The following is a 21,028-nucleotide window of genomic DNA, read 5'->3' on the forward strand; positions in this document are numbered from 1 at the left end:
AAAAGGACATTATTTTTATCTTTTTCTATTAATCTATTACTTTTTCTCTTTCATTTTTTATGGGGCAGAAACTATTTGTATTTCCCATTTATCACACCATCTCATATGCTCAGCACAATATGATGATCTGGTTTTGATCAGAAATTAAACATAGCAAAGGCACATGGATAGCTTATAAACGATAAAAATACTTCACAGCATCAGCAAAAATAGTAAATTCAGTATTTCTTCAATTAGTAGATACATGATTTGTCCATAACATGCACAATCTGAAGATTAATGGAACACTTCGAATGCAAATGCCACTAAATACTGAGAAACTACTAGGATAAGGAACAATCTGGAGGAAAATACGTATTTGTCAATCATACAGAGAGGGACTAAACTTCAACTCAGTTGTTTCAATTTATATAACTGGGAGAGTGTTAATCATTTTCTAATGCTCAGATTCATCAACTGTAACAAAAGGTGGGTGCCCTTATTATTGAATGGCTATAAAGAAAACAATGATAATATACATTAGACACTTAGCTGGCAGTCTGGAAATTCTCAGATGTACAATGTATTTTAAACACAAATCACTAGTTTAATTTATTATTTAATTCAAGTTTAGAAAAATACTTAGCCTAACAAAATTCAGATAATTTTAAGGTCTCAAATTATACAATTTACAAGAGATTGAATTCCTGTCTTTATTTGTTTTATAATCCTGTAAGTGAACCATGAACATTCAGTGCAGCTCTAATTATATGTACTTCTCCTTTTGATTAACAAGATCAGCAAAGGATAAAAAATGTTGTTTATTACCTACTCTCTCCTTCTTCAGGAAAGGAAATCCCAAATATTATTTGGGCACATGCTTATTCTTAATATGACCATAGTTCATCTTTACAGCCAAGTATGGTGGAATGCAATATGAGAACACAAGGCATCTTTATCTCATTTCTTCCTCCTGCTTTCTGGGATGCACATGCCATGAGATGCTGTGAACTGAAGTAGCTCTCTTGGAAACAAAGTGGAAGCTGGATGTTGAAAATAGTCGGGGAGGGGGCTGGTGCTGTGGCATAGTAGGCTAAGCCTCTGCCTGAGGCACTGCAATCCCATGTGGGCAAGGGTTCCTGTCCCGAATGCTCCTCTTCCAATCTGGCTCCCTGCTATGACCTGGGAAAGTAGAAGATGGCCCAGGTGCTTGGGTCTCTACACCCACACAGGAGACTGGGAAGAAGCTCCTGGCTCCTGGCTTCAGATTGGCTCAGCTCCAGCTGTTGTGGTCATTTGGGGAGTGAACCAGTGCATGGAAGACCTCATCTCTGTTTTTCCCTCTCTCTGTAATTCCACCTCTCAAATAAATAAATAAAATATTTAAAAAAAGAAAAAGCTCTCCTTCAAGATGCATCATGTCTGACCCACCCTCCCTGGAGCTCCTCTTGGAAGAAGAGCCAAAGCATTAAAAAAAAAAAAAAAAAAAAAAAAAAAAAAAAGTCGGATAAAAATACAGAGGGCTGGCCAGCGCCGCGGCTCACTAGGCTAATCCTCTGCCTTGTGGCGCCGGCACACCGGGTTCTAGTCCCGGTCGGGGCGCTGGATTCTGTCCCGGTTGCCCCTCTTCCAGGCCAGCTCTCTGCTGTGGCCAGGGAGTGCAGTGAGGATGGCCCAAGTGCTTGGGCCCTGCACCCACATGGGAGACCAGGAGAAGCACCTGGCTCCTGCCATTGGATCAGCGCGGTGCGCTGGCCGCAGGGCGCTGGCTGCGGTGGCCATTGGAGGGTGAACCAACAGCAAAGGAAGACCTTTCTCTCTGTCTCTCTCTCACTGTCCACTCTGCCTGTCCAAAAAAAAAAAAAAAAAAAAACAAAAAAAAAAAAAATACAGAGGGCTTCTTGCGCTTGATGATGGTGGAGTACTTTGTCAAACTTGGATTGACTTTAGGTACTGTCATTCTACACTTTTCGCTATTCTCTTCTGCATATGTCAAATATAATGTTATTTATTGGTGTTTTAAGCCCTTGGCTGTAATGTAAATTAAAAATATGTTATCTCAAAAACTAAAAGAGAAAGAGAGAGAGGAAGATAGTTAGGAGGGCTTCAGAGGGCGAGAAGGAAGAAGGGAATATCATTATACTCTCATTGTATTCTTAGATTTATATCTATGGACTACATTGAATCCATTTTCTTTGTATTAATACCACATTAACATAAAAATAGTGTCATTAAAATCAAATAAAATCTATTCCCAATACTCACAGAATTATTGAATTCATTTCCTCTCTACTGTAACTAACGGAAAAAAAAAAAAAAAAGAACAACAAAAAATGCTGTGCCGTAACAAATGGTCAGCAGTCTAGAAGTAAGTAATTGGTCGAGGATAGAGATTAGCACATTTAAAGGTTATAGCTAAAACGGGAAATGTAAATCTCATAGGAACTTAGTGACATGCATGTTTTCTCAAAGTATTCCTTGCTTCTCTTTGGGTCATTTTTCATGTCGCTGATGCACTTTAGGGATGGATGGATCTGTTTTCCTGTAAAAGGAATTCTACCTTTAGGGCAATTTAAAAGGGATTTTACAGGACCTGCTATTATTAAGATACTGAATATGTTGATAAATAAAATTCCTGGTCAGAACATTTTTTAAGAGCTGTTTTAATGGATTTAGTACTAATGCCATTGCTTTTCATAGTGGATATATGCTTTCCTCTCTCATACCAGACAGCATTCCCCAGCCCACAGGTTCAACTACTATCTCTTTATTAAAGCAGACATACAACTGTTGGATGAGAACTTTACTTATTCAGTTTAGTTGATGTGCAATGCATTGAATACATTGGTTTAGACTGAATGCCCTCCTAGTTAAATACAGTCTGGTAACAGTAGATTTTCAGTTCCCAGGCTTGCTTGTTTCCTTTCTTTGTGCAATTCCCTTTTTGCTCTAACATTGTAAATGAAGTTTCTGCGCTCTCTTCACTTTTGACTACTGCTGATATGTCATCCATGCCACCACATTTCTGTTTGAAACCCTCCTTAGTTCTTATCTATAACACAGCAAACTCCATTCTGAAAGACAAATAGTACCTCCTTATACTTAGACACAAACATACGTTAGGAAACATAATTAACTGGTCTTCTCCAGAAAGAGGGCTAGTAATGTGAACATACTTTTTAAATGGTTAATAAAACATTAAAGAGAAATAATAGGAATATTCAGAGTTAATGGTAAAGGTATACAATGAAAAAATATGCAGAAATTTCAAATTTTTTGCAAAAGAAAACCTATCTTTTAATTCCATTTCCATGGAAATATTTGTATTCATGAGTCCTAATATGACCTGGATTTGGCTATCCATTCCAAGATTCTAAATCCTGGTACTCTTTCAGTTGTACTGCAAAGTCTGAGAAATAGAAGCCAAGCTTGGAAAAGACTGAGCTCTCAATATCTTACCCAAACCAAAATTAAACTATAGGTGAAATGTGGCATCTTAAATATTTTTCATAAATGAAAAAAGTAGCTTTAATAGAAAAACAAATTAAATAAACTTTTTAAAATTAAAGCAGATAGATTATATAAAAATTAAAAAATGGTTTCATTTCTTTTTTTTTTTAAATAAAGAAGTTTATTTTGGTCCACAGTTCTGGTCCAAGGTCAAAGTAACACACTTGGTGATGGCTTTCTTTTTTAAAAAAAGTTTTATTTAAGATAAACAAATTTTGTGTATTTCAGACATACAGATGTAGGCACATAGTGGTACTAAAGTAGAAATAAAACTGTATACTTGATATGCCAAAAGGCTCAGAAGCAATAGAAACAATACTATTTATACTATCCGTGCAATATTTGCTATTCTATTTTGTACATTAGCTTGATACCCAGTTATTAATTTTGAATATCTGCCCCAGAGTCAAGGATCTGGTACAGAGTTTAAGTTGCCACTTTGGATGCTGGCATCCCAAAGCAGAATATCTGGTTTCAATTCTATCTCTTCTTATGATTCAGGTTCCTGCTAATGCATATATTGAGAGCTAGCAGGTGAAGGCTCAAATTCTTGGGTCCCTAACATTCAGATTGGAGTCTACATGATGCTCTGGGCTCCTAGCTTCACCCTAACTCAGCCTGAGAGTATACTCATTTGGAACATCTTTGTCTCTCTGCCTTTCAAATAAAATAACAAAAAAGCTAAATATATAATGTAAATTACAAAAACATTTTTTCCTGAAAACTATAGCTCATCATATAATAGGTTCTGGGCTTGAATTTCTGTATTTGCCATGATTGGGATAGTGGATAGAGGGTAGTTGATGCTGACGCTGCTGTCTAGGAACCACTCACTGAGAGCCAGTGTCCTGCATCAAGGAAGATCACAGGAAGACAAAGAGGGTACTCAGCTTTCAACTCTAGGAAGCCACAGACAAACATGATTTTCTGCTAAGCAGCTAAGAATAATGTGGACGAGATGGTTCCTTAATCAAGTATGCAACCTCATTGTGGTGAAGAAACCTATTACTAGGATTGTAATTGTGAGGAGTCTGAGAGAAAGCAGCAGAGTACATGTATTTGAAGGGGAAAAAGCAAAGGACAGTCTATGAAAACAGTGACTGGGTTTACTGAAATATTACTGAGTAATAGTAATAGTACTGAGTACCTACTATGTGCCAAAAATTGGGCTAGGGGTTAGGGACTCATCAGTGATCAAAACAGAAAATATCTCTACTCTTGTGAACATACAGGAAGCAAACAAAATAATGTCAGAAAAATGCAAATCATATCAGATATTTCGATAAAGTATAAGCAACTGAGAAAAAAAGAGTAAAGGAGGTCAGAGATAGTGTACTTTTTTCACACAGGATGTAGGAAGGATGCCTACCAGATATCAGACATAAGAGCTGTCACAAGAAACTGAGACAATTCCAACCAGTAACTTTAGCAAGCACTAACCCCTTAGCCACTAAAATTAGTGTAAACAACTCCAGAAAATGAGAATCAGGAACTCATGGAAGGTCTCTGTTTAGATAACTACCACACTCATGCATTCACAGACCTCCTAGTATAAGTCAATCCTGGAGAGAAGAGAAAATATTTGTTGGTTTTATGATCAGTTAGTTTTGAAGATTTTACACTATATCCCATCCAAAGATGAGCTGTGGAGGACCAGTCTTGGGAAAGAAATATCCACATCTTATATCTCAGATCTGAAATGAAACTTTTCTAACACACACTGGCCCTCATTAAAAAAAAAAAAAAAAAAAAAAAAAAAAAAAAAAAGAGAGAGAGATGCTGCTGTTTGATTTCTTTTCAGTGGGTATTGTAGTGACACTTCCTTGTTTTCACTTTCAGGATGACAGAAAATAGTCAAAACCTAGGTCAGCTCATACTTCCGTAAGAATCAAGAATCTTCTAGTTAGAAGGCAAATCATATGAATTCTTAAGTATTTCATGATTATTTTTCAACATACAGTACAGAGATAGAAGGATGGAGGGATTTGCTCCTGGGGAGAATCCTTGCTCTTTTAAATATATAAATGCTTACATCCTGAGCAGCAAATGCTCATGTATCTCAGCCATATAAAGCTATAATGCTCCAAACAGATACTTAAAAAAAAGAAGAGGAGGAAAAAGACTAAAGCCTGAGAAAGATCACAGCCTCTCTTATACCCTGCTGTATATAATTTTGTATTCTTTGAGATGGATTTCCCACCATTTTCAGAATATCATACCCCAAGACACTTAGTGAAATGTGCAGTGTTTTTTTGTATATCATTACTATTTCATCTGTTGGCTCTCTGCATTTCATGAGGTCACTTCCTAGACCTAGTTTCCTCTTTTAAACCACAGCTGAACCACACTGAATGTTGTACTCCAAAGCATGAGATATGAAAGAAAGTTATTGGGCTTTCCCAGTCTACTGCTAGTTGAAAATACTTTCTCAATCATGATTTCTTTTTAAAAGCCCGCAAAATGTAGAACTATGTTGAGAAATCTCCTTGGTTTTGCTTTTTAAGCTTTGAAAATTATAAAATCATGATATGAGAAGAATTCCATTTTGACAAAATGAAAAACACAAAAATTCTTCTACTAAAAAAAAATAACCAGAATGTAATGGGAAAAATAAATGCAAAAATAGAATTGGCTGGAGACCAGCAACCACAAGAAAAAATATTACAGGAAATGGAACTAATCAGATACTAGTGAGGATTTTTCTCCTCCCCCCAACCCCAGACTTTCTTAGGAGAAAAAAAGAAAATTTTAAAGAAATGTAGAAACAGCAGTTTAGATAAATTTATTCATGTTGTTTTGAAGCATACAGAATTCCATATGGATATACACTGTAGAAAATACAACAGAGTTTCTATTTAGTGGAACTTCCCAAGTTAATGTTGGAATTCTTCTAGTATACCAGTGAAATTTTAGTTAGAAGAGTTGGGCCTTTGAGAAGTCAAGTCTGTAATTATGCACGATACCCTTTTCCGGAAGCACAATCATCTTCATTCCCAACACGTGACCACTCTAAGGGTCTGTCCATGTAGGAGCAGACTTGTTATGTCAGAACCCTCAGCAATAGCCGTTAGCTATAGATTAGATTCCATGAGTTAACAGTCCTCTGTATGCTGGAAAAGTTTATAACATTAAAGTTATTATTGTCATTCATTTATCATGATTTATGACATATTATTTGGCTATTTTAGTATAAAATATGCCAATTTAAAATTTGATGCCTGGGTAAAAATTGAAGAGTATCATTTCTAAATATAAACATAGAAAATTGATTTTTGTGTTTTCTAAAAGAGATTTAAAAATAACCACAATTTATTTCCTGGAAGTTTTTAGAAAACCAATGTCAACCAATTTGCCAAATTTTCAGGGATTCTGAAATTTAAAAAAAACTGGCTAAATCATGTAACCAAAGTAATTGATAAAAAGTTTGACAGCTTCTGGATACATCTGCAGAGATAGTAGATTCAGGGTAAATGAAGGAAAATAATTGATTTAATTTCTAAGATGTTATTTGAAAAATAGGTAATATATGGAAAAAAGCTGAAATATACATTAGAAACAGTATGACTCATCTCTACTTAATTTATAAACAAGAAAAGTAATTTCTTGAGATTTGAAATTCATTATTCAAGGTCACACAAACAGCAGAAGATGCAAAAATTTAACTTTGGTTTCAGGATTCAATAGGACTTTGATAGTCACTAATTATCATGGGATAAGAGATGTCCATTTGTAAAATACCAAAAATTGGATGTAGAACTCTTTTCACACTCATGTTTTGACCCACAGAAGCTAATTCACATAAATTACCGAAGGTCCTGAGACACTGTATAATCATTTTACAATGTTTAGGAAAAACACATAAGGAATAAAAGAAGATAACAGAAAAGCTTTCTGTATCAAAGTAGCTTATTGAATTTCTCTTTTACCCACTATCCTATCTCACAATTATAATAATGGAAGTTGATTAATGTGTACTTTATGCAAGTCTATCATATATATAACCTGATAATACTTTATCTAGAATATTATTTTTATCTCAGTCATTTTCTTTGATTACAATTACCTTAATTTTTATTCTCAGTTTTTTAAGACTATTCACATCACTAAGCATCAACATTTTGAACCCAGGTCAATATAACTCCACAACCTGTATCTGTATACAATGCAATACATGGCTTAATTCTTAAAAATTATCTGATCCTGCCTATATCCTCACAATTATCTAGTAATATTATATATCTCCTTTACAATATATACTAAAGAACCTATTTCCTCCTGCCTGTGAAAAATTTTATATTCCTGAAATTTGGTAGAAATAAACATTAAAACTGATTCTAAATAAGGATCAGTAAGATAACCAGGGCCTTCAAAATGAAAGCCTTTACATATTATTGAGCATCTAAAGTGCCTTCTCAAGGTTTCTATGCCAACCTCTCTAGAATTCTAAAATAAGATGTGAGACAACATTTATGCACGCCACAATATGTATCCTTCGACATATTAAACTGTTTCCCTGTATTTCTTTTAATAAGCCCAAATGAGTTTTGAATATTTAACAAATGAGAGAAAATAAAACTATTATCAGTCATCAGTAAGGCAAGCAATATAACTTTTGTCTCTTTAAAAGAGTGAAGTCTGAAAAAAATAGACTTGAAGGAGATTTCTCATTTCCGTTAACATCTTTTTATGTATATCATAGTTAGTCACAGGTTTTCAAAATAGATTTTTTATAAAAGTTATGCTCAAGATATAAACCACACTAAACCCTGAACACTGAATCCATAGAAGACAAATCTGGATATCTAGGGTACTTCAAGCCTTGATCAGACCAACCAATAAGAGAAAAAAAATAAATAACTCAAAAGCTAAATAGAACTGAATGGATCTGTCGATCCCTCTCATGCAGGTTGGAGGGGTACTTCCTTACCTACCAAGCTCCTGAAGGGTAAGTACTGTGGTGTGATTGACCGCTGACTGGCAGGACCCTCCAAGGTAAAGGAAGAAGTGGCTACTGTAAGACCTGGAGGGAGCCGGCACCATGGTTCAATAGGCTAATCCTCCACCTTGCGGCGCTGGCACACCGGGTTCTAGTCCCGGTCAGGGCACCGGATTCTGTCCCGGTTGCCCCTCTTCCAGGCCAGCTCTCTGCTATGGCCAGGGAGTGCAGTGGAGGATGGCCCAGGTGCTTGGGCCCTGCACCCCATGGGAGACCAGGAAAAGCACCTGGCTCCTGGCTCCTGCCATCGGATCAGCGCGGTGCGCCAGCTGCAGCGGCGGCCATTGGAGGGTGAACCAACGGCAAAGGAAGACCTTTCTCTCTCTGTCTCTCTCTCTCACTGTCCACTCTGCCTATCAAAAATAAAAAAAAAATTAAAAAAAAAAAAAAAAAAAAGACCTGGAGGACAAGGGGGGGCATGGTGCTAGGTCCAGCCTCAGGCAGGCAGAAGGCCTGGGCAGAAGGAGCTCATGCCCAGCATAGCAAAAGAGTGGGACACAGAAGGCACTGAAATAATAACAACCTAGTGACAACCTAGAGTGTCATCGAGTACTGAAGCTGTATCAGGCAGCATGCTGGATTCCAGAGACAGTCAGAGTGACAGCACATATATGGCCTCTGCCTTCAAGGAACTTACAACCTAACTAATAATAATACAACACACGACAACAACAACAGTAAGATGACTGCTGATTCGGCAATGAGGATGAGTGCAAATGTTAATGACAAGTTAGACTCAAGGTGTGATGGGAGCGCAAAGAGAAGACATGGGACCCATGAAGAAAACACTCCCCTGAGAAAACAAAAACCATGGAGACTAAAAGGACAAAAGGTGGTAAGAGATGAAACTGAATAACTATTTACCAGTATTAACTAAGTTGACTACAAATGTCAGAATTTAATTTGTACCTTACCAGACTTTTAAGTACGCCATGAGCTAATGCCTCTCTGATTTATTAGTCTGAGTTCCTGTCCACAAGTTCTGTGTTTGAATGCTCCACTTTTAACAACTGATGTTTTCTGAAGGAGGAAGATTTAAGATTTTAAGAAAGGTGAATAAACAAAACCTGCCTTCCCAGCAGAGCTTTTAAAAAGAGTCTAATTAATGACTCTGCTAAAAACAATGTCTTGGTTTGAGGTCTTAGGCCACAACACCCGCGAGCCTCTTACATGTATTAATCATTTTGAAGCCTGCTTTACACATTGATAGGAACTCTCAATCAGTGACCCCAAGTCATATAGATCTGAGAATAATCACAGCATTATCACAAGTTATTTTAAAAGCTTATCACAAACACTTCTTGGAACAAAATAAGGAGAGGCAATACATCCCTCAACCTGAGATTTATGAGTTATCAGCCCACTTCAACATCATTTTGGCATCCTTTACGTCAATCAGAAATACCTCTTCCTGATAACTTTCTTCCCTGCTCCTTTGCTACTTTAATTTCCAAGCTCAAAATGCTGCTTTGTGGGAACTGGAATGGTTTATGCTTTGGCTATGTTTACAATACCCTTGACTTCTGCTTTGATCCAAAAACTGCATGGCCTTTCCGATGTGATTTGCCCTTTGGTACACATGCTGTTCTTTTTTCTTGAAAGTTCGTCACATGTCACAGTTGAAATTCAGTTGGTGAAATTCAATGGACTTCCGTCATTTATACTGGGACACTGGTAGAAATTATGCTAAAATAAACTATGGTTTTATATCCAGGCTGTGAAGTAGCTTACCAAAGGATTTACTTTTTTTTTTTTTTCAAAAGTAAATGAATAAACTCTCCTTGTTTGAATTTTATTTCTTAAGACAAGAATTTTTGAACCAAAACTCTAAACCCAAATGGCCTGTCAAAAGACTTTTTTTGTGTGATTTATGATTTAACTGTTAGGAAGTCTTATAAATTTGAACTAAAGTACACTGTCATATTTTTATTCTATTATTTCATTGGAAAAACAGTATCTTAGAAGTTCTGGGCTGGCGCCACGGCTCAATAGGCTAATCCTCCGCCTGCGGTGCTGGCACCCTGGGTTCTAGTCCCGGCCGGGGCACCGGATTCTGTCCTGGTTGCCCCTCTTCCAGGCCAGCTCTCTGCTGTGGCCCGGGAAGGCAGTGGAGGATGGCCCAAGTGCTTGGGCCCTGCACCCGCATGGGAGACCAGGAGAAGCACCTGGCTTCTGGCTTCGGATCAACACGGTTTGCTGGCCACAGCCTGCCGGCCAGAGCGGCCACTGGGGGATGAACCAACGGCAAAGGAAGACCTTTCTCTGTGTCTCTCTCTCTCACTGTCCACTCTGCCTGTCAAAAAAAAAAAAAAAAAAAAAAAGTTCTGGTACTTAGGAAAACAATAATTATAGAATTTATCATGTAAAGTTTTTCCTTTGAAACATGCTACATACAAGACTGCATTGAATATTGATCTTAAAAAATCCCAATTTCCTGTGCTTCTAATGTTGTCTTTGAAAGGCATCAAGTCCCTGTGGACAGAGTTCTAACACTGCACTCTCATCCCTATTATTTCTCTGGGAATTTAAAAGCGAGAGATAATCTTACAGCTAAAGAAGCTTTTATTCTTTTTTGCAAGAAGATCAAGGAGTTTGCAAGAATCATGAAGACATACAGATGAAAGAGGGAGGAAAATGCTATGATCCAAACACCATTATTTCTGTTATTTCCTAATAATACCTGTACAAACAGTAGGGGACTGGAGAGAAGCTGACAGGTACTGCCACCAAACAAACAAACAAACAAACAAAAAAAAACGAAAACAAAAAAACTGTATCAATTGATGCATTTTAAAATTGTTTTAAAATGAGGATGAAACATTTAGCAAACAATACATTATATTTCAGTGTATCATATACATGTGTTGTAAAGTCCATGTATGAATTTGGAAGGTTGTTACCATGAGTGAGTCTGTGCCTTTCTTACTCTCATAGCACACTCCTTGGCAGAATGTGCTGCTCAAGAAAGCATTGATTTTATGATTAAATAATTCATTTGGCGTCATTTAACTCAGACTGAAAGCTTAGCTTGCCTCAATATTAAAACAGGAAATCATAAGAAACTCTAAATTCAACCTTGGAGGCAATTCAGCATAATACACAAAGCACGAAAGAAGAAAGATTCAGTGCATTGCCTTCAGTCTCACTAATCAACAGTGTAGACCAATGATAATGAAAAGACAGACGTTGTCACGTATCCCAGAGGCATGAGTGAGATGGGGAAAACTAGAGAGTGAATCCAATAACACACAGTGAAATTTAAAGCTGTAAGTCCTCCACAGTATCAGAAATCTAATCAATAGGGAGCAAAGTAAACAACACTGCTAAAAAAATATCCTAGAAAACAATAACCAGTGCCCATATGGGATGCAAGCCCTGGAGGCAGCAGCTTTACCCTCTATGCCACAGTGCCGGCCCCTGGATTTAGTTTAAAACAGCCACCATGAGCATTGAGCATGTGCTTATGTGGCTAGGCCTCAGATAACAAATGCTGCTTTTGGGGTTTCTGACACTACAGCAGGCAGGGAATGAATAAATGAATGCCTCAGGTTTTCCCTTCTAAGAACGAGAGGGTCGGAGTGAAGCGTGAATAAGTTCATTACAGATGTTCTTACAATGGGGCACCTGCTGCCCCTCAGATGCACATGTACAGGCAGCTGGAATCAGAAGCTGAGCCTGCTCTCAGTATATGGGATGTGAACATCTAGGTGCTGCATTACAGGCCCACCCACGTTTTGCTATTCAAATGCTATCTACCATCCACTAGAAGGAACATCTCTTTGTAACTAAGCTAATCCATGATAACAAATATTTCCAAAACAATAAACATGTAAAAGGAAAAAAAAACCAATAATCTTTTAATTAGCATATGGTCTTATAAAAGAGAAAGTAATTTACCTTACTAAAGAATGATCATCAAAAGGCCATAAGCAACCTGAAGAATTTTCCCTTAAACAATCGTATCATCAGAAATTAGGTCTTTAGCTCTGTATTAATAAAACAAAATAATCTAATACAATACTTGTGCTGGAAAGATTCAGCCCTGTGACTTTCTTTTGTCCTTGACAGAGAACTAAAATCTGTGTAGGTGAAGGCTGCTGCTTCGTTATTACTCATTATTAGAATGTTTTCTCCATGTACTTCTTTAGAATTTGAACTATATTTGCACACACACTAACGTGCGTGTTAAAGTGTTCCTACTGAATTTTAAAGAGTTTAAAAGGATAAGTATGGGAAAAAGAATGCTCATATTAGAACATAAGGGTTTATCTGTGTATATGGTGCATATGTTAAGAAACGAAACATTGGCTGTCTTATAGGGAAGATTGTCTTCACTAATCTTCTGATCTATTGATCATCAGCCAGATGCCCTCTCTGGTGCAACCTGAGTGATCACTCCCAGAAAGCTCATAATTGCTGTAATTAGGGTCACATGACCTTCAGCTTGTTCCTGCTTGAAAAAAAAAAATTAAAAGGGCAGATGGCCAATCATTAACATTTGAATGAACACTGGAGATCTTGTATTGGAGCAGTTTGGGTTAAATGTACCAGAAGGCTACAAATGCCTGGTCTTAAACACATTTCAAGTAGTAATTTAAGTTCTTTTTATGTTATCCATCTTGTTTTCCATAAGGGGATCTGCCTTCCCTTCAAAGGCCAATCGGAGAATACTAGCCCCAATAATTTACTCAACAATCAGGTTCTATGGCTACAAAGAAGGAAAAGTGATGATTTAAATATTTTTATTTCAAAGCCTGATTTATCTTTGAGAATAATGTACTAACAACATATTCAGAGAAACAAAAACATGCATTGACCACTACTCTCAAGAAACAATCATTTTATTTAATTCATATTATAGAAGCAAATACAAATTTAAAATAAGAGGTTTAAATCTCCCAGATGAAGAGAAAGGTAGATAAAGACTTCTCATCACTTTCCCCCCCTTTTTTTTTTTAGAATTTTTTCCTCTGTCCTTTTCAAATGAATGTAGATCTTCATAATAGCAAAACACTCTTTCTGTCACTATCACAACTTAGTGCTGTTTCCTCAAGGGCCTGGGAGCCATCTTTTTGAAATGCCAGCGTCAAGGGAGGTAGCCCTCTATTCTTCAGGTCCTGTGGAAGGGCAGGAGCTTAATACCAGTGGGCTCTTAGCTATACTTGCACAAATCTCTGCATTCAAGAAGGTTTGAAAATTATTTTCCCCTGGGTTATCTAACACAGAAGGTCACCAAGTTACCATGTGAATTTGGGATGGCACTGTCAAGTCTTTATTTGAGGATTAGTTATTGTTTATCTTGCAATGGATTGGATATCTGTGGTTGCTTAAAAAAGTGACTTTTGGTCCTTACGATCTGTTAGTGGCTTGCCTGTTAAGTGCATCATGTTCTGATTTAATGCTTACTTGATTAAATCATGTTTTCTATCTCTACTATCCTTAAGGTAGGTTAAAGTTATTTTTAATTATATTCCTCCTTTGAAGGGAAGACAGACCCCCTTATGGACAACAGGGTGGGTAACATAAATATAACAAACATATTATATATATACATAAATACATATACATATACGTGTGCGTGTGTGTGTGTGTTGAGAGATAGAGAGGAGGGAGTTGACAGAGAACACCCATCCACTGGTTCTCTCTTCACATGCCTGCAGTGTCCCATTCTGGGGGTTGAAGCCCAGATGTCTCCCATGTGGATGGAAGGGACCCAACTATTTGAGTCATCATCTGCTGTCTCCTAGAACCCAGGAGTGGGACCAGGACTCAAATCTAGGAACTGTGATATGGGAGGCATATCCTAACGGGCAGGTTAACCTGTAGACCAAATATCCACTCTACGATTTGTAATATTAATGCAAAATAAAATACATACAGCTATCAAGAGTGTTAATTAAAAGATTTTAGTTCCAATGTGTTGAGATATCAGTGTTTATTTTTTCTTTTAACAAAATATACCCAAAAATATATTTTTATTAGAGGAATCTGTTGGTTCATCCATATCACTGTTCTCTGTGTAGCTATTCTGTGTCCACATAGAAAACGTGGACAATCTCATAATGAATTGGATTTCTGCTCAAAGTTAAAAAAATATATACACATAAAAATGGCTTAAAATATGTGTGGAAAGAAAAGAGTGGAAGAATGAGACAAAAGGAAAGAAGGAAGAGGCAGGATCAGGGGCACCACACACCTGTCTAGTACCTTCCCCACCCTCACTCTGTGCTTTGCTTTCCACATACCTCCTTCAAGAAATGGCCTTTCTGTACCTCTCCCTCTATCATACCTATTTAAATTCTATTCACCTTGAAAGCTAAGTGAAATTTCCCTCATAAAATGTGGTCCTTCCAAATCATAGTGAATTATACTTTCTCCAGTTCATTCTACAAAGTGATGTCTGTATTTAGTGTTTGATTCTATGATCATGCAATAGTTTACATTTATATGAACTAACCTTAACTTAACCTGACCCTTAACTTGACTATAAACTATTGGAAAACAAATGAATCATTTTAATTTATTCAAAGAGGTCACAGAATTTAGCTCTCAAACCAGTGCATTCTTAGTACATGATTTATTAATGAATTTCATTGGAACTGTACCTCTTCATGTAGACTTTCTTCATATGTGTAAAATTTTAGTTATGAGAGTATATATAGAAAATTATAATTTTAAATAATATCATGTATAAATTCTCCTTTCCCAGTAAAAATGTATGACCATGAACCTGTAAGATTGAAGAAAATAATTTGGTTGCCCCAAATCTGGACTAGGCAGAAATAAGTTATCATCTGGGCTGTTTCACTGTTTCTTTCACAAAAAAAATCTTTTTGCCTATCAGTCATTCACCCTGTATCCAGGATTACTTCTTTGGGCATTCTTCTGCACTTTCTGGTTCTGTTATTGTTCTACTTTGCAAAATGCTGTGCTTCCATGGGGAAGCTTTAAGCCAATGGTTCCTATGTTCGAGTAAATGAAACATTATTTTAATATCTGAATGAGATATCATTTATCATCATATAAAATTATGAAGTAAGGAGATAAATACTAAAACCATTGTGTGGGCTACATACTGACCATCTAAGTTTATGTTGGAGCAACCATGACATAGAAGTGTCTGTCCTGGTTGCCCCTCTTCCAGGCCAGCTCTCTGCTGTGGCCAGGGAGTGCAGTGAAGGATGGCCCAAGTGCTTGGGCCCTGCACCCCATGGGAGACCAGGAGAAGCACCTGGCTCCTGCCATCGGATCAGCGCGGTGCGCCGGCCGCAGCGTGCCGGCCACGGCGGCCATTGGAGGGTGAACCAATGGCAAAGGAAGACCTTTCTCTCTGTCTCTCTCTCTCACTGTCCACTCTGCCTGTCAAAAAAAAAAAAAAAAAAAAAAAAAAAGGAAGTGGAGAAGATACCTAAATCCAAAGTGAAACCATTTACTTCAGAAAGCTTTCTGAAAATAAAACCAAACTAAATCACATTTAAAACACTGCTTGTGTATTTTACTGGCATTTTGCCATTTACTGCGTTGAAATATGTGTGTGTGTGTGTATATATATATGTGTGTGTGTGTGTATATGTATATATATGCACACATATAAAACTTGTAGTAACCAAGAAAGTTTACAAAATCTGCTCAGTTAGGAAAATTCAGAAAAATTAACAAATATTTACTCAGTCTTTGGAGAGTAAAAGGAAGGCAGTAGTTCTAGGTATAGTGGAAAGAAAGGATGGTGTTTGACAGTTAAAACTGTTTAACTCCTTTGGGGGTTTACATTTCTAGTAGATGCACACTATTCAGGTTCCTTATTCATTATTAACATGGAACAAATGCATTTTTTATGTTGAACAACATGTTTATGAAACAGAAGAACAGGTGATTATACTCCACTGGAAGGCCTATGTAATAGCCTAGTCTATATATACATATAAGTAAAATTTCCGTCTGGTGGCTAATTTCACCCAGCCTACATGGCTGCTTCCATGGAAGCTTCAAGCATACACCTGATAGTAGAAGATTTCTATCTTAATATCCAAATAAACAGGAAAATAAAAAACTTCAAGAAGACCACTAAGCACAAGGTCCTCTCTCTCAGATATTATGGATAGATGCTTTAAATTAGGGTTCAGAGTCCATAAGAAATAATGGAAAGTCATAGTAAATTTTTAAAGGGTTTGTATCTATGTATTTGATTATCAAAGTCAAATATCCTGCTCACTGATCCATTTTTTCCTGTACTTCCAAGCTTACCTAATATGTCTAAACAATGAAAAATCATGAAAGAAAATAAAAATCAATATTGGAAGAAGAAATCCTTTCTGGGGCTAATATTCCTTATGGTTGACTTAAGATCCCTGATAGCTGCCACCACAAGTGTTTGTGTGTGTTTTTTTTTTTTTTTTTAAAGAAGACTCATTAGTAATTGCACCTTGGTCTTTTACCAGAGAGATAATTTTGGTAGGATACTAATACATGGAACTAGGCTTGAGGGAAAGGCTGAAAAAAGTATTTTCATTCTATAGTTGAAACACTTTGATATCAAGGAGATATCAAGATCAATCTCTTGCTTGTAATTCTGAAGATCAATATCTTATAATTTAAGCCATCACTGAATAATGTATACATGCATAGTATAAGTTATGACACCTGGAGAAATGTGTCTTTCTCTAATTCCATAAAAGGCTTTTATAGATTTTTAAGAATTTTTACACCTAAAGAGAAATAGTCTATTATAATAATTGTGTTTGGTTTATCGACTATATTTCTCTGTTCATAAATGAAGACAATAGTCCTTAATGTTCCCAATACCTATTTATATTTTAAGATTAATTTTTAAATGATCACTTTATTTTTTAACCATAAGCTGTATCTGACAGGCATACAACTTGAAAGACAGAGAGTGAGAGGGGGCACACATATAGATTCACAGATGTATGCCTATAATGTATTGAGCATACTTTCCTTTAAAATTGAGCTTTTCACTAGATTTGAAATGTTAGAAAGAAAACTGAAGATAGCAATGGCTCATGTGACATTGAATAATATACAGTGAAATAAAATCCAGATTAGTTTGTTATCACAAACGATTTTTCACCTAACACTTGTATGCTACTGAATAACTAGAAGGGATTGGCTTAGAAAGGGCACTTCAACAAGAATGACCCAGAAAGCATGCCCCAAGTGAAACTCTTGTATTATTCACTCACAAAACTATATCAAGCCAGAAAGCATCCTTCTCAGTCTGTCTCTCTCCCCATCTCTACCTACCTATCATCTATGAATCTACATATCTATGTATGTATGTATGTATGTATGTATCTTCTACCTATGTCTTTCCTTCCATCCATCCATCACATACTAATACATGCATGAGTACTGTATGTTATATTCTGTCTTCTGATACAAAATTGATAATTTTCTAAGATGAATAATTGATAAACTATATCAAGTCTTTTGTTAGTTTATAGAAGCAGAGGAGTAAGGAAGAATAGCCCCTTTTGATAATAAAAATTCTTTACTTTGCAGTAAGTAATACATAAAGGATTTCTAAATGAATGAACTGCTTTTTACATAAAAAGGAAATGAACTCCTTTTGTTTTTAAATCTTCCAGACTTCCCTAATAAAAATAAAGCCCAAATTTAATTCATAATATTCTTCAATGATATAAATGGTCTGTAAAAAAGATATACTTTGTTATTCTTTGGAAGGGCATTCATTCTTTCAAGTGAATGCAGGAAAAGAATAAAAATTAGCTAGTCAATGAGTTAAATCCACAGGATTGGTTTCATAAGCATGGGGTTTATATGACAACATACCCACGGGGATATATTTTGCAGCCATTTGATACCACATTTAGTTAAGAAACAAGGATTTGGCTAGAATATTTATTTCTCACATGGGAAAAAACAGATCCAACATTGTTCTTTAAATACTTCCAATGGATAATGTTTTGATATTTGTTTTCTGTGGTTCCAACAAGCCTCTTTCCTCAGTATGCCAAGACTCTTTCCAGGTGTGGGCATTTGGCATAGCATTTAAGACAAAGTTTGGGATGCCTGCCTCCTATATCAGAGTGCCTACTATATCTCCAATCCAGCTTTTTGCTTGTAAACATGAAGACCCTGCTAGGCAGCAGGAAATGCCTCAAGAAACTGGGTCCCAGCCAACCACATGGGAGACCCAGATGGAGCTCTAGGTTCCTGGCTTCTGTGTGGCCCAACTCCTGCTGTTGTGGACATTTGGGGAGTGAACCAGCAGAAGGAAGACATCTTTCCCTTTCTTGCTCTTGCTTTAACATTCTCTTCCTCTGCCTTTCAATGAAATAAAAATAAATATCTTTTTAAATAAGAAGGCATTTATTTTAAGACTCTGTCAAAATAAAGGAACAATTGTGGAAATATGTTCATGTTCCCAGGCTTCTTTATTAGGTCATAGGAAGAGATGAGAAGTGATAGGAAGTCTGGTCCTATTTTGACTTTCCCCCACCTCTCCCATTCCAAATCATTCCATGAGCTAACTCCTTGACAGTAATGTGTTTAACAGGAAAGGATGATTGTATAAAAAGGACAAAACATGTGTTTATGAGGCTTCATATTTCAGAAACCTACACAAGAGAAAACTCTCCTAGGTCTAACTGGTGTTTCCAGTTTGAAATGTGATTCTGGCTGCTTTGTATTTCTCCTTAAAGTGGTAAACAGATAATTTTAATTCTAAAAATCTTTCAAGAATTTTGAAGTCACTTTGTGTTGTAAATCATTAGTTAGAATTTTGGCTTTATGCTTTCTTAGACAGATATATTATTACATTCTGATAAGTGTAGGAATTAATGATAGAACAGTCATTTTTCTCATACCCTTATTTTCTAAATTCCTCAAATCTAATGATTTTTGCTGCCTCAAAGTTCTCTTGAGTGATCATTGGTTAAACTCTGTCTTTTTTTGCTCAACTTTTTCTATGAGCAAAGGTGAGAATGCAGTTACTGATAATTACTATAACATATTCTCACATATATAAATAACTCTATATTTAGTCACAGGCATGTAATAAAATTTCTCCTTGCTATGAAGGATCTGAATAATTCATTACATAAGCATCTCCCAGGTTCCTACTTTACTGGGACAGGAGGCACAAGGGTAAGGACCCAATCCTTCTTAAGGAGAAAATAGACTGCTAGGGAACGTAGGACATATCCAGAAATAATCCTCACATGAAGAAGCACAAAGAGCTGTTATAAAAAAATGTGGGAAGCATCCGGCGCCATGGCTCAACAGGCTAATCCTCCACCTTGCAGCGCCGGCTCACCGGGTTCTAGTCCCGGTTGGGGCTCCAGATTCTGTCCCGGTTGCCCCTCTTCCAGGCCAGCTCTCTGCTGTGGCCAGGGAGTGCAGTAGAGGATGGCCCAAGTGCTTGGGCCCTGCACTCCATGGGAGACCAGGAGAAGCACCTGGCTCCTGCCTTCAGATCAGCACGGTGCTGGTTGCAGCGCGGCGGCCATTGGAGGGTGAACCAATGGCAAAGGAAGACCTTTCTCTCTGTCTCTCTCTCTCTCACTGTCCACTCTGCCTGTCAAAAAAAAAAAAAAGATATATTACACACAGTGTATGGTGGTGTTGTTTTCTGACTAAAGATACAGTATGGATGTGAGTCCTTGGCTTAGCAGTTGAGATACCTGCACTCCATGTGGAAGTACCTGGGCTTGATACCTGGCCAGGATTCCTGACTCCAGCTTCCTGCTAATGCAGACCCTGAGAATGCTGCAGTGATGGCTTAACCAATTGGAGTCCCACAATCCACGTGGGACATCTGGATTGATTGTGTGACTTCTGGCTTTGGCCCACCCAGTCCTGGCCATTGCAGGCATCTGGGAAGTTGAACAGAGATGGGACTTCTCTCAATGTGTCTGTCTCTCTGCCTCTCACAAAACAAATGAAAAACAAAACAAAAAGTTTGAAAAAAATTGGTGGCTGGTGTTGTGGTGTAGTGAGTCAGGCTGCTGTTTACAAGGCTGGCATCCCATATGGGAGACAGTTTAAATCCCAGCTGCTCCACTTCTGATTCAGCTCCCTGCTAATGTGTTTGGGAATGGGGCAGTGATGGCCCAAGTTCTAGAGTCCCTGCCATCCCAGGAAAATCCAGATGGAAAGCCTAACTCCATTTTGGCCATTTGGGGGCTATACCAGTGGATGGATGATCTCTGTCTCTCTCTCTGTATCTTTGTCTTTCAAATAAATGAATAAATCTTTTTTTAAAAATTGAAAAAAAGCCACAAAAATCTAAAAAAACTATACTGACTTCATTCATTTATATACTATTTATAAGTTTTTATGATGAAAATAGCCTTAACAATTTTATTTCCTGTCTTAAGTATCAGAGAAGTACCAGATTTATGCAAATAAAATCTAGATAAAGAAAACAACCAGGGGCCAGTGCTGTGGTGTGGTGTGGTGTGGTATGAAGTCTGCTCCTGTGGGGCTGGCATCGCAAATGGTCTCTGGTTCCTATGCCAGTTATTCCTCTTCTGATCAAGCTCTCTGCTAATGGCCTGGGAA

At 37.2% G+C, this 21,028-nt stretch overlaps 1 protein-coding gene and 1 long non-coding RNA gene across 38 annotated transcripts in view; one reads left to right on the top strand and one right to left on the bottom strand.

The window, feature by feature from the left end:
• MAP2 (microtubule associated protein 2) overlaps positions 1-21,028 on the bottom strand; it is a 308,431-nt gene that overhangs the window by 197,768 nt on the left and 89,635 nt on the right. The window lies entirely within an intron of this gene.
• The window catches only part of LOC108176883 (uncharacterized), a 75,491-nt gene that overhangs the window by 21,954 nt on the left and 32,509 nt on the right, over positions 1-21,028 (top strand). For 4 of the 6 annotated variants that reach the window (XR_011387129.1, XR_011387130.1, XR_011387128.1 and 1 more), the window contains exon 2: positions 8,396-8,434. The exons of the other annotated variants lie outside the window; for them this stretch is intronic. This is a non-coding gene — a long non-coding RNA (uncharacterized lncRNA). The remainder of the gene's footprint in view (positions 1-8,395; positions 8,435-21,028) is intronic. 6 annotated transcript variants of the gene reach the window in all.

The sequence above is a fragment of the Oryctolagus cuniculus genome, chromosome 3, assembly GCF_964237555.1.
Source record: "Oryctolagus cuniculus chromosome 3, mOryCun1.1, whole genome shotgun sequence".
In the NCBI taxonomy this organism is placed as follows: domain Eukaryota; kingdom Metazoa; phylum Chordata; class Mammalia; order Lagomorpha; family Leporidae; genus Oryctolagus; species Oryctolagus cuniculus.